This window comes from Lipotes vexillifer, unplaced genomic scaffold, assembly GCF_000442215.2.
Source record: "Lipotes vexillifer unplaced genomic scaffold, Lipotes_vexillifer_v1.1 scaffold291, whole genome shotgun sequence".
In the NCBI taxonomy this organism is placed as follows: Eukaryota; Metazoa; Chordata; class Mammalia; order Artiodactyla; family Lipotidae; genus Lipotes; species Lipotes vexillifer.
Window position 1 is genome coordinate 2,000,667 of NW_006794559.1, and position 10,708 is coordinate 2,011,374.

The 10,708-nt window shown below is 45.8% G+C and overlaps 1 protein-coding gene and 1 pseudogene across 1 annotated transcript in view; both read left to right on the top strand.

Annotated features, from left to right (window-relative positions):
* Window positions 1-10,708, top strand: part of CLYBL (citramalyl-CoA lyase) — a 116,806-nt gene that overhangs the window by 64,759 nt on the left and 41,339 nt on the right. The gene's annotated exons all lie outside the window — the stretch shown is intronic.
* On the top strand, window positions 9,264-9,932 carry LOC103090706 (UPF0428 protein CXorf56 pseudogene; annotated as a pseudogene).

Consider the following 10,708-nt stretch of genomic DNA (forward strand, 5'->3'; position numbering starts at 1 on the left):
ACAGCACCAAAAAAAAAAAAAAAAAAAAGAATACTTGAATATTAGATATTTTGCATTTTTGTGCCATTAAAATATTAGGCCAGCAGTACGTTATTATTTCTATCCAAAAGGAAGTAATAAGGGTACATATTTCTACTATTGGAAGGAGGGGGTTCTCTTGGACAATTGACCAGAGTAGGGCTATACAGAGAATGGTAAGTGTTGAAGCCAGAAAGAAACTCAGAAACCAATTTTTCAGGTCCCAAACACATCGAATTTTTATCTCAGGAATGCTACCATTTGTGGCATATTTTCCATAGCTGTTAAATGTGAGTTGCCAAGAAAATAATTCTGAATACGCATGTTGTTAGGCTTTGGAAGAAGTCGAAGCCTGACTTTTATGAAATATGGTAATCTTCCATGTTACTGTGTTTTTAAACATTAAACGTTCTTAACACCCTTTTGAAAAACTGAAAAATTGTTATTAAGAATGGCTGGATTTAAGAAGACGACAATGGAAGCCATGTTGTTAAGCACATTGAGTGGATGAAGAGTTAGTCTAACATCGTAATCAACCAAAACTTCTTACCAGCCTTCTTATGAGTCAGCTGTGTGGCTAGCCACCTTAATCATAGCCACCTCCATTCAAAAGGTGACATATGCATACAGCCTGAAAAAAGATAGAAACCTTCATGTTCTTTACTACCTTCTTAGTCAAACAGCACCAAAGTAGTGCTTATTGCCAAACCATATTTGATGTGGCTTGAGAAATAAACTTACACACAGTCCAAATTTGAATCTTTAAAATCATCATCACTCCTAGACCACAACAGCAACAGATGGACAAAGGAAGAAATGGAATGTGGTCACATTTTGTACCAACAGCATAGACCTTTTCAGGTGGCAGTGAGTCATTTGCCATCTGCAACCTGTGGCCTTCCATTCCTGCCAAGGCACCAATTCAAGATTCCGGGTTTCGGGTTTCTATGTTGAAACAAAAATATTCAGCAGGTTGCTATCTGTTGTTTTTTTATCAAGCAGTGGTGAGCACACTAGACTTACCTGCCCTCCTGAAGAATCCAGCAAACAGAAGGCCATGGTGCCTGTAGGAAAGTAGACTTTGGATATTTAAGATCTGATTTCATATAAAATGAAAGGTGTAAGATTTGATAGGCAGGCTATCCCACTATCTGTGAGTATATCGACTTCTTTGGGGACTCTCCTCAGTGCCAGGAGACCAGCCCCCTGTGTTTTCCTTTGGTTTGGACACTAGGGACATGAGAGCCACAAGCTACCATCCCTGTCCTCGTGTGGTTACAGTCCTGGTGTGTGGACGCTGAGTTCTTGAAAACAGGTCAAGCTAGTATGAGCCCAGACCCAACCCCAAGTGGGTGGGCACCAGGAAATGGGAGTTTAAATTCGTACACCCCAGGACTTCCCTGATCGTCCAGTGGCCAAGGCTCCACGCTCCCAATGCAGGGGGCCTGGGTTCAATCCCTGGTCGGGGAACTAGATCTCACATGCATGCTGCAACTAAAAGATCCCACGTGCCGAAATGAAGATCCCACGTGCCGAAATGAAGATCCCACGTGCCGAAATGAAGATCCCACATGCCACGACTAAGACCTAAATAAATAAACTGAAAAATAATAATAAATAAATTTGTACACCCCTTTTTTAAAAAGCAGTTTTAGTATACATGTTTAAATGAGTATGTATTTTTTTAAATCTAACATTGTTAACCACTTATGTTACACCATTTTCTTTTTTTTTTTTTTTTTTTTTGCGATACGCGGGCCTCTCACCGCTGTGGCCTCTCCCACCGCGGAGCACAGGCTCCAGACGCGCAGGCTTAGCGGCCATGGCTCCCGGGCCCAACCACTCCGCGGCATGTGGGATCTTCCCGGACCAGGGCACGAACCCGTGTCCCCTGCATCGGCAGGCGGACTCTCAACCACTGTGCCACCAGGGAAGCCCTGTTACACCATTTTCAATCCTCACCAATTCCTGAGTCAGGCACTTTTATTGTCCCCATTTTTCAGATGAGGACACTGAGGTGCAGTGATGTGCAGTGGATAGCAGACTATCCAGTCTCTTAGAGAGCCAGTCACTGGCCCAGTTGGGACTGGAGCCTAGACTTGCTAGATTCAGAGCTGGTTTAGAAGGAGGCTGTAAGAGTTGAAATTTCATGGCCATTCTTTTTTTTTTTTTTTTTTTAACGTTTGTGGAGAATGTGTTGGGGTTTTTTTTTTTTTAAGCTTTAATTTTTTATTTATTTTTGGCTGCTTTGGGTCTTCGTTGCTGCATGCAGGCTTTTCTCTAGTTGCGGCGAGCAGGGGCTACTCTTCGTTGTGGTACACGGGCTTCTGATTGCAATGGCTTCTCTTTGTTGCAGAGCACGGGCTTAGGCGCATGGGCTTCAGTAATTGTGGCACGCGGGCTCCGTAGTTGTGGCTCACGGGCTCTAGAGCACGGGCTCTGTAGTTGTGGCGCACGGGCTTAGTTGCTCCGCGGCATGTGGGATCCTCCTGGACCAGGGATTGAACCCGTGTCCCCTGCATTGGCAGGTGGATTCTTATCTACTATGCCACCAGGGAGGTCCCTCATAGCCATTCTTTTGGTGCCTAAATGAGCATGTGATTTGACTTTGCATTTGTACTTCTAGGATTTAGCCTAAGGGAATATTCAGACAAGTGCTCTAAGATGAATGTTCTCAGATATTCATTACAGCTTTGTGTATATAATCTTTTAGGTGTCAGGGTAAATGTCATATCCTCAAAGAAGCTGTTTTGCTACCCTATCTCAAGCACCTCCCCCCATCACTCTCCCATTATTAAATTCTGTTCTCTTACTAGATCGTTTCATAGTCTGCATTTGTTTATTGGTTTACTTGTTTATTAGTTGTTTTCTGACTGGAATGTAAGTTCTATGTAGGCAGGGAGCTGTTATCTCCATTACTTAAAATAGTACCTGGCACGTGAAGAGTATTTAGTAAATATCTGTTGAATAAAATGAATGAATTAATAGCAAAAGAATTGGAGAAAATTTAAATCTTAATCATTAGGGGATTGATTAAATAAATTATGGCATATCCATGCAATAGAATACTCTGCAGTCATTACAAATGATTATATAGATTATCCCCTACATAAAGTTATTTCCTACCTGTTGTGTGAAAAAGACATGGCATAATGCATGTGTATATGATCCCCATATCGGCCAGGGCTCCTGGTAGCCAACCACAGAATCTACTCTACTGAGTTTAAGCAGAAAACAAATAGTTTATTATAGGCTATTGGGTAAATCAGAGACTCTGTAAGATATGCAAAGAGGTGTTCTGCAGACAGAGCACAAGATTGGGAGCCTGACACTTGAGTTCTTCCTCATCTCAACTGCTGACTGGCTGTGGGATCTCTGGATAAGTTCTCTGGGTAAGTCTTATAACCCCCACGTTCTTCAGGCAAACATGGATGATAATACCTGGCCCTGTCTACACCGCAGGACTGCTGTGATGGCAAATGAGAGACAAGCCCTTTGAACTGTGTATGCACATACATCATCGTTTTCAGGTGATTTTGAATGTCTGAGCACATAGACTTCATTCTAAAACCATATTGCTTGGCATTGGGACGCATTGGTCCTATTAACTAACTGTACATCGCTGCACGTTAAATTGCCCCGTGACAGTGGTCTGGACAAAAAGGCTGGTAATTCCAGCAGTTGTGTTTGCTAAGCTTGTCCTAAAATCATCTTCTGTGTGACTTGGGCCACTCTCCCTGTGGGGCAACCTTTGCCTCTGCTTTGAGCCTGCCCTTTTCTCGAGGGTCACTAAGCTTGCCATCTGCAGGGAACTTGCTTTTCTCATCCCTGGGACCTACACTGTGCTGGCCACCAAGCTTGGCTTCTTCCCTGAGAGTCTTCCTCAGTCACCTTCATTATTTATGAGGGCTGACACCTAGAGCATCAGCATTCAAAGTCAATGTCAACTGACTAGGTATAAATCAAAGGCTGGGTTCAGTGAGTTTTTAAATTTCCTTATTTGTTTTTTGCATATTCTCTTTACATAAGAAAAAAATCTTTGGTTCTCACTGCCTACCTGTCATTAGAGGAAAATAGCATTGTGATATGACCGGGTATTTTAACAGGTACTGATACCATGAAGAAGAACTTCATGTTCCTGAACCCAGGTGTTTGTTGCAAGAGGGGGTGATTCTCCATTTCTTCTGTGTCCAGAAGCCTTTCCTGGCAGAACTTCTAGCCCATGAGACTTTTCATCTTCACCTTGCATGAAGAACAAGGAGCGACTTGGTTCTGACGCCTGGGTTAGAGGAGCCACTGAGCATCCGCACAGTCCGTTACGCTAAATCACACCTGGTGTCCGTGCAGAGAAGGCGCTGGTAAGCATCCTCGCCACTGGGATGAAAACCTCTGACCCTGACTCTAGAACACGGCAGTGTTGCAGGGAGCCTTCCGAGAGCCTGGCTCACCGGCACAGCAAATTAACCTGCTTGTTCTCAAGTTAAATCCTTTATGAAAATTTACTGGGCGCAAAAAGAGGGAGGAAAACCCAAGTGGTTCTGCAGTGAGCCTGCCTGGCACCAGTGAAAGAATGGAGCCAAGGAGAAAGTCAACGTGAAGAGCTGGCAAGAGGAAAAGGTGTCAAATGCGATGAAAACCAAGTGTGGTGCCAGCCACGGCATTGTTTTAGTAGTATTTTCTCGAGGAAAACATTTAATCATAGAAGATCTGGTGTCCGTGAGCTAGTAAAGATGACGCTGGGCTCTGCCACGGTACCCATTTTCAGAGGAATTATGGCGTAAGATGTGGAAGTCGGCAGAGAGAAACGTCCACGTGGCCTGGTCCTTGAGAAGCACTCTTTGCTGTAACCAAAGCTTAGTTCTCGAAGGGCAGAATCTGCCTTTTTTTAAATAGAATGTTCTGATGGCTATCGTCATCCTCCATTCTTCCATTTTACACGTTATATTTTTCTTTCCCTTTCCTCGTTGATTTTCTTTGGCTGTGCCACGTGGCTTTCGGGATCTTAGTTCCCCAATCAGGGATCAAACCCGGGCCCCATCAGTGAAAGCACTGAGTCCTAACCATTGGACCTCCAGGGAATTCCCCTCCTCGTTGATTTTAGAATAAAATAATATGTATAAGGAATAAGGTGGAAAAGTTCTACCCTTTAAAATACTTATACATTTGCCACCTAAAAGAAACAAAGTCTTTTTTTTTTTTGCGGTACGCGGGCCTCTCACCGCCGTGGCCTCTCCTGCCACGGAGCACAGGCTCCGGACGCGCAGGCTCAGCAGCCATGGCTCACGGGCCCAGCCGCTCCACGGCATGTGGGATCCTCCCATACCGGGGCACGAACCTGTGTCCCCTAAATTGGCAGGCAGACTCTCAACCACTGCGCCACCAGGGAAGCCCACAAAGTCTTTTTTAATTCACTTTCTTTGGGAAATAGCTAGGAAGCAAGACAAACAACAACGACAAACCATGAAAAATAAATGATCAGCTACTATAAAATGAGGTTGTGAGTGTATATTTGAGCAACAGAAATCAAAATATACGAAGGTAGAACCAACAGGTAATATTGTGTGGGGAATTTTAAAATTCCTTTTAGCTGTAAAGCCTCACCTACCTTAAAAGCAGTTTGTAAGAATAATGATGCAGTTTAATGTGCTGCAAGAAATACTTCTTTACATTGTTTCTGCCATCACAGGGCTTATTCAGTTACCTGATTTCTTCATTCATGGTTGCCAGGAAGACTAATTAACACTAAGGAATGGAAAGAATCCTGTTTGGGATGCTCTTCTGTCACAGGGTAAAGCTTCCTGCCCAGAATAGAAGTCAAGGCCTTGAGCCTGCAGCTAGCTCAAATTCCTGTTAGCTTGGTTCGTTTAATTGCAAGGTTGTTCGGGCCTTATCACTAGACATTTATACTTCTGTCTGTAAGCTTTTATAACCTCCTACTTAAGGAGACAAGATTCTTTGTGTCAGCACCTTAGCGAAGTGTTGTTGAAGCACTTGGCGCACAGACAGGAATTTCCCGGCGGCAACAAATGTGGGTGCAGCCGGGCTCCTTCATAACCTACCTTAGCGCAGCCTCAGAGAGAAAAAGCCAACTTGCCTCCAAAATTTGGTGATGGGAAGGGAAAGAAATGTTTTCCACCAAAGAAGTGAAGCAGCTTTGGCTTCAAAGAAAAAACTGGTTCTTTATGTTTACATTAAGACCATTTGGATCCATTTCTAGCAAATGTATCTCACTGTTAGCTTGAGAGGTAAAGGAAGTCATCAGCCAAAATACGTTGCAGGCATCACAGTAAAACTGCTCAGGCCAGGATACAGGTGACACGGCTGTTACCTGATAGGTATCTGGAACCACGGCAAGGCTGCCTCATTAAATTATGAACCGATCACTCTTGATTTGTTGTTAAAGAAGAATGAAAGGCCCGCGGCCCCGCCCTGTATGGGTACCCCGTGCCACCTGTGGCACATGGCAAGGTTCTCACCCTGCAATGAAGAAGGGCAGGTGCAGAGTCCTTTGATGACACAGTTCCCTTTCGCTTGTTTACTTTTATTCTCCCACGCAGACTGCAACCCAGCAGGAGGGCTTTTAAACCAAAACTGTTCATTACCTCCTCTAGCCCAGAGAAGTCGCCAAACACAAATAAAGCAGGTTGAGAGGGAGAAGGCAGCTTTGCTTGCGGCTGTGCTTTGCGCCAGGTGGGAAGGGAGCCGTCTTCTCCGCTGTCTGAGGGCCAGGGCGGAGGGAGACCAATTAGAAGGCGCGAGTAGCGGGGTGGGCTATCCTTCCCACTCCACGTGTTCTTTCCATTTTCGCTTTCAAGGGCTTTCAAGGTATGGTACTGTGAACCCCCCAGATCCGAGACCCGCGTACAACACCCATTCCAAAGACAAAAAGATTAGCTTTCACAGCAGTGAGAAGTCCGCGCACTGCAACGAAGACTAGCTCCCACTCACCGCAACTAGAGAGCAGGCGTGCAGCAACGAAGACCCAACGCAGCCAAAAAATTAAATAAATAAAATTTTTTTTTTTTTTAAAGTAGCTTTGGGACTAGAGGCCCTCTCTGGATAAAAGCGCTCTTGGGGGATGGGGAGTTGCCCACGGGCAGGGCTGACTCAAGCAGGGACCTTCTCCACGTAGTGCTCTAAGGGCTGCGGGGTGGACCTTCCCACAGTCCGGGCCGGGCACCAGGAAGCTTCCGATGTGGAAGCTGCTTCCTCAAGTGAACTGTGATTCTTATCCCACTTCCCCCATCACCCTTTCCTCCCCCAACGGAACAGGGCCTCCTAAAACATGGGCTCTTCCCTGCCCGCTTGGGAATCTCCTTTCTGTCCGTCTCCTGGCACCAGCACCTTCCCTCCCTAACCTCATAGATACTGACCATCTGCCTTTTGATTCACTCATTATTCCTACCTGTGCCCTTTGCCTTTACCAGCCCTCTGCTGGGTGTTCCTCCCTCCTGTGCACCTACTGAGATCCTCAACTTCCTGCCTCCCAGCTCAGCCTGCCGTGCTCCCTCCTGCCTCTAAGTCCCCTCAAGTCTGTTCCACTGACTTGAACTGTTACTTCAATTCTCATCCTATGGGCGTTGCGTCGCCCCAGCTAGATGATACATTCCTCTCTTGGTTTATATGTCAATATAAAGGATTTATATATCATTCCCTCTCCTCCACACCTGTCCCTAACACCGGGCATGGTGGATAACATTTGATTGAGCCCTCTCCTACTTGTTAAAAAATTTTAATTGCACCAGACCAGGCACATCAGGCAGAATATGAGAATAGTATTCAGATAATTTTCTTTTCAGAATCACAAACACTCTTTTTTAAAAAAAGGACGAATCCTATCAGTTATCTAAATGTTTTCAAGTATCTGGAAGTTTGGTCTTAAGTACATAAAACACCTCATGAGTGATGACATTGTTCAGTTTTCCTCTGGATCCTTCCCATCATGGAGCCATGGCTCCTGCCCACTCCCTACCCCCCAGGAGAGAGCAGTCATAGCACCCCTTCCTCACTCAGATCATCCCACTTGGAACAGATCTCATGGTTCTTTGTGCCCTGCTAGAACACAGAAATAACATTGCTCCTCTGAGGCTGAGAACAAGCAATGAGTGAGAACAAAGAAAATAATGAGTGGAGAGAGCCATGAACTTGCAGACTCCAGAGCTCCAGTCAAATCTGAGCGTGGTGGTCATTATTGGCTTTGGGAAGGGCGATGCAAGCCTTTAGTAAGCAAATACTTTGTCTTTGCGAAGAGCTGTGTGCAAAGTGTACCTCAAAGCCTCACTGTTAAATCATAAAGTTAACAAGAAATGTAAAAAACACAGGCAGCTATGCCCATGCAGGACATCTTCGCAGGAGTAGCTCCACAGTTCCCTATAGGTTTGGGTTTGAGGTCCCTCAGAGGCTCATGGGGTAGCCTGGCAAGGTCCTCAGAAAAAAAACCACAACAACACAAGACCTGTCATATATAGTTGAGGAAAATCCATTAGGAGCAGATGGGGAAAGGGCAAAGTAAAAGAGGAGGAGCGTGGCGGGGAGGTGGTGGATAAGGCCTTGGCAACAGGAAAGCTAAACCCCAGCCACTCACCAGTCAGGGGTGAGGGCAGAGCTGAGTGAATAGGCTGATGGAAGTAAGCCCTTTCTTTCCACTTGAGTTTCCTCTTCCCAGGGAATTTTCATTGTATTTTGTTGAGAGATGAAGACTGAAACCACAAAATAAAAATATCACAAACCTCCCTATTGTATACAAATGAGTAGACCAGAAATATATCAAGAGCCTAAATGTTGTTAGAATTAAAACTATAAAACTAGTAGAAGAAGACGTGTAAGTCTTCATAACGTTGGATTAGGCAATGATCTCAAAATGATAACAAAAGCACAAGCTACCAAAGAAAAAATAGATAAGTTGGACTTCAGCAAAATTATAAATTTTGTGCATCATAGGACACTATCAAGAAAGTGAAATGAGGGCTTCCCTGGTGGCGCAGTGGTTGAGAGCCCGCCTGCCGATGCAGGGGACACGGGTTTGTGCCCCGATCCGGGAAGATCCCACGTGCCGCGGAGCGGCTGGGCCCGTGAGCCATGGCCGCTGAGCCTGCGCGTCCGGAGCCTGTGCTCCGCAACGGGAGAGGCCGCAACAGTGGGAGGCCCGCGTACAGAAAAAAAAGAGAAAGTGAAATGAGGTGAATGACGTCATTTCTGCGCGACTCTTACTTTTGCCTTTATATTTTCCGATGCTGCTCTGAGCTATGCCTAAAGTAGTTTCCCGGTCCGTAGTCTGCTCCGATACCCGGGACCGCGAGGAGTATGACGACGGCGAGAAGCCCCTTCACGTCTACTACTGTTTATGCGGCCAGATGGTCCTGGTGCTGGACTGTCAGTTGGAGAAATTGCCCATGAGGCCCCGGGATCGGTCCCGTGTGATTGATGCTGCCAAACACGCCCACAAGTTTTGTAACACAGAAGACGAGGAGACTGTGTATCTTCGGAGGCCTGAAGGCATTGAACGACAGTACAGGAAGAAATGTGCAAAGTGCGGGCTGCCACTCTTCTACCAGTCCCAACCGAAGAATGCTCCTGTGACCTTCATTGTGGATGGAGCAGTAGTCAAGTTTGGCCAGGGTTTTGGGAAGACGAACATATATACTCAGAAACAAGAGCCTCCTAAGAAAGTGATGATGACGAAACGGACTAAAGACATGGGCAAGTTCAGTTCTGTCACTGTGTCTACTATTGATGAAGAGGAAGAGGAGATTGAGGCTAGAGAAGTTGCTGACTCGTATGCGCAGAATGCCAAGGTGATTGAGAAGCAGCTGGAGCGCAAAGGCATGAGTAAGAGGCGGCTGCAGGAGCTGGCTGAACTGGAAGCCAAGAAAGCGAAAATGAAGGGAACCTTGATTGACAACCAGTTCAAATAATCAGGACCTTTCTGTGAACCCAGACTGGAGGCAAGCATTTAGATGAGGAGGAAAAAGAGTGTTTTCTTGACTACATGGACTGGTTCCTACCTTTATGCCCCAGCAGAAGGCTTTACGTGGCTTCCCAGTGATTCTCCTACATTCAGTGAGGGCTTTTTTTTGCGGTATGCGGGCCTCTCACTGCTGTGGCCCCTCCCGTTGCGGAGCACAGGCTCCGGACGCGCAGGCTCAGCGGCCATGGCTCACGGGCCCAGCCGCTCCGCGGCATGTGGGATCCTCCCGGGCCGGGGCACGAACCCACGTCCCCTGCATTGGCAGGCGGACTCCCAACCACTGCGCCACCAGGGAAGCCCTCAGTGAGGTCTTTGAGTTCATCTGACCTGCTTTCTAGAGATGGATTTTTCTCAGTCTTTCTGTGTGTAGGTCTCTTCTGTACTGTTTTTTGTCCATTTGATATAAACTTCTTCATCTGTGTAGAAGCTCTGTGAATAGATCAGTGCTTCAGTGTGTCTAGTTTCTAAAGGAGCTATTCTTACTCCTTCTTCAAAGTTAATAAAATGTTTAAAGATTTTTGAAAAAATATATGGTGTCATAGAAAAAAGTAACATGAATTACATTTAAAGTTACAGCAAGCCAGATCCTTTTAAGTGGCTCTGTCTCTGTTCTTAGACTGGCAGGTATTGGCTAGGGTTTGAATCTCTCTACTGTCAGAGAAAATCCATAACAAGCCAGAATCTGCGTGAAGTTTCCTTTACCTCAAATGTTAAAACTCTAGG